Raw genomic sequence first — 3647 nt, 5'->3', positions numbered from 1 at the left:
GATGTTCTTTGGATGCTTGCAGCCTTTGATGTACTGGCACACATGCTTTTTTGATATTTTATTAAAGTCACATATAAGGAGTTGAATAAGCTATTTTAACTCATCACATTTGGACTTTTTCAGTAACAAAATCACCAAGTGTTATAAACACCAGAATGCCCAATAGCTTAATATCTTAGAATGTGAATACCAACTGAAACTATGCTAGTTGAGGGATTTGGCCATGACTCATACAGTGACTTAATAAGTAAGTTCTGATTTAAATAGTATAAAACAGATTTCTGATTGCTACAAATACATCAAGGGACTCTGTCTGCCAACTCAGAACATTCAGTTTATCCTAAAATAATTTTTTTTTATCCTTCAATATCCGAAAGGCAACCAGTCTTGTCTGTTACCAGGAAAAAAAAAACAACAACAACAATCTTACTAGTAGAGGATCATGAGCATACATGGAATCAGTGTTTAGTGGACACAAAATTAACCCCAGGTGAAGACTGAGTTTACTACACCCCTCCATTCTGCCTCGTTTTTTTTCCTTCTGACCCCTCTTGGATTCCCACCTTCACCAAGGATGTTGTTGCTATTTAGAGAGGGGTGGCTATTTGAATGGGTCCATATATTCTTTAAGAGCCAAGTATCTTACAAGCCTTTGTCTGATGTTGACCAAAGATTGTAACTTAAATTGTACCTTTCACTAAAATGTTCCTGAGTTTCGCTTTTTGTCAACTTGATAAAAGGTCATAAGAAAAGAAGCAGTAGACAGCAAAAATTGCATTATTCTTTTAAAACAAACTGCCTTGACAGGATGGGGTCTTGGGGGCATGCAGGTTTAAAGCCACAAATTCATGGGACAGCATGGACTAACTAGTTCTGTGCACTGTGAATCAATTAGTCTGGATTTTTTATTGGTAAAATAAGGAAAGGTAGTTGAATATTAAGCGGCAGTTTCCAGGGTCTCTCAAAAATCCAGAAAAAATGTTTGCTATATATATTCAAGTTTCCTGGGATAAGGAAGGAAGAGGAAAAATAACAAGACCCAGTTGCAAAACTTATGATAACGTTTTTCAAGTATTTGAATTTAATAAATTAATGTCTCATACATAAACACAACAAAATTTATGGGTCAGCTTTTGGTCAAAATACCAGACAAGAACTACCTAAGGAGGAAAGATTTATTTTGGCTCACAGTTTCAGAAGATTCAGGTCATGGTTCACTGGTTCCAAGGCAGAAACATGGTGGAAGAGCATGGCAGAGGAAAGCTGTTCAATTTATGGCAACCAGGAAGAAGAGTGAGCCTGACAAGAAGGGACCAGGAACAGATAGAGTCCCCAAGGCCATCTCCAGTGACTGACTTCTTTCTACCCACTTCCTGCCACCCCCCAACATTGCCTGACACATGAGCTTCTGAGTGTGTGTGTGGGAGGGGGCGGATGGTCATTCTGGATCTAAACTGGAACATACCAGCTACTAGGAGATCAGGATTCATGGGTATTACAAATGAAGCAATCCAGGCACTACAGTTGAAGCACTCCAATGCTGAACCCAAGTTTAAAACTATGATCAAAAACATTTTTGTCTTGTTCTCAAATTTTTCTTGAGCATATTTCTGGGACCATGTGCATAAACATGGGAATGACCACCAAGTGTTTCCCCCAAGTTCCTAGCAGCTCCAGGTAAATACCCTTTCCTTAATGTCACCAACAAGGAACCCAACTATCTGGATTTCCTACCTAAAAGTGTCTGTCTCCTAAAGTAGTGGGTTTCGTTTAAGGCAGTGAGTTTTTAAGATGGGTTCGGGCAGCTTGTCGCCCCATTTGAGTATTAGATGAAAGTTTTGTTTATTAATTTCAGAAAATAAAATGTACATATAGATTAAAGTTCTGTGTACAAGAGGGATCTAGAGGTTCGACATTGCTTGAAATTCATCCAGATACAGGTTATGGTCTCCAGATTAAGAACCCCTGTGAAAGATTCTTCACCTCAAGAATTTGTTGTTTCTCTTTGAAGAGAGGACTCAGGAGTTGAAAGGTACCAGAGAGACTGGAAAACAATGGTTGATTTGGCGATGGTGGGGGTGAAGGGAAGGGTGGGAGGAACACAGCATCAGCACCACACAGCAAACAGGCACTGCTTGAGGGAGATGCTCCAGGACCCAAAGATGCATCAGCACCCAAAGCTGCCGGCTAGACTAGGCTTCTGGGTTGCCTGGCAACGGAGTCACCTGCGCACCAGGGGAACAAGTCCTGTTCTCTTGCCCCTTGCCGGCGGGCGTTAGAAACCGCCGAGCCTGCAGGGGCCTTCTTCCAGCCTGGAGGAGGCTTGACGTCTCCATCCTCACCTGTGACAGGTCGACGCCAGCACCTGAGGGGCAGAGCAGAGTACCATGCAGGTGAGAGGCGCAGCCGACTGCGGGGCACTGGAGCAGCCTGCGGAGATCCCTAGCTGGGCCGAAGGAAGGGCGGCTCCTAGGGTTGGGTTCTAACCTTGTTCTTGTTAAGTGCTCAATTTTGCCTGCGTCTCTGTCTAGTTTTGAGAGAAATCCGAACTAGCCCCAGGAAAACTCCAGTTTTTCAACATTCAGGACTTCTGTTGTTTAGAGTTGATGAGTGTTGTCGTTCGCACCTGAGTCCTGGAAATCCTACAGCCACACAATTTCCCATTTAGAGAGTAGCTCCGGACATGGTGGTGCATGCCAGTAATCCCAGCAACTTGGGAGGCTGAGGTAGGAGGATGGGAAATTGGAGGCCAGTCTCAGCAACTTAGGGAGGCACCATCTCAAAATCAAAAGGCTGGGGATGTGGCTCACACAGAAAAGTGGAGACTCTTAATAGTCAAACATATCCTAAAGATTTCACTATTCCAGAAGTTTCCTGCCTACCTGATCATCAAAAATCTGTTAGACTTCCATTTATTCCTTAGAAGACTCCTCCTTTGTTAAAACTTCTTTATTTACCAGGAGCCTGTGATTGCTTGCCTGCATGCCTGCCTTCCTTCCTTCCTTCCTTCCTCCCTTCCTTCTTTCTTTTATTAGCAAAATAAAATTCTCACTTTCCAATTTCTAGAAACAGCTTTTCCCACCTGCTCCCTGAAATTAAAACCATTGGGATTTTGGTATTTGTATATATTATACAAAATATTAGGATATTTTGAACATAAATTACATAAAAGTTTTAATGGATAGTCTTTTCATGTTAATAATGAATTCCTCGCAAGTACATTTTATACAGTGTGCAAAAAAAATTATGGATTTGTCCTGATTTGCATCTGCTTTTTAGGAATTTAGCTGCAATGTAATTGAGAATAAAGTTGACAGCACATTAACTTTGCTTTCTTTATTTAATTCACTGATTTATTCAAAGGCCAGTTATAGAGCATTTATGTTTTCAATATGGACCTGTTGTAAAAAAGCTTACTATGAGGGAATAAGAGAGATAACTGGCATGATAAAATGCCATTATAGTTTGAGGAAATAGATTGTGCTCCCTATTTCTGTTAGATAAATTTTCATCCGTGGTATATTCAAATACACTCTACTGTCACGTATATCTAAAAATAACAAAAATATGTCATCAATAATTTCTAAATGGGATCAGACTATAGGACATTGACTGTTACATTAAGTCCTACTGCAACTAACTCCATT

The sequence above is a fragment of the Marmota marmota genome, unplaced genomic scaffold, assembly GCF_001458135.2.
Source record: "Marmota marmota marmota unplaced genomic scaffold, marMar, whole genome shotgun sequence".
Lineage (NCBI taxonomy): Eukaryota > Metazoa > Chordata > Mammalia > Rodentia > Sciuridae > Marmota > Marmota marmota.
Note: the sequence above shows the minus strand (reverse complement) of the source record.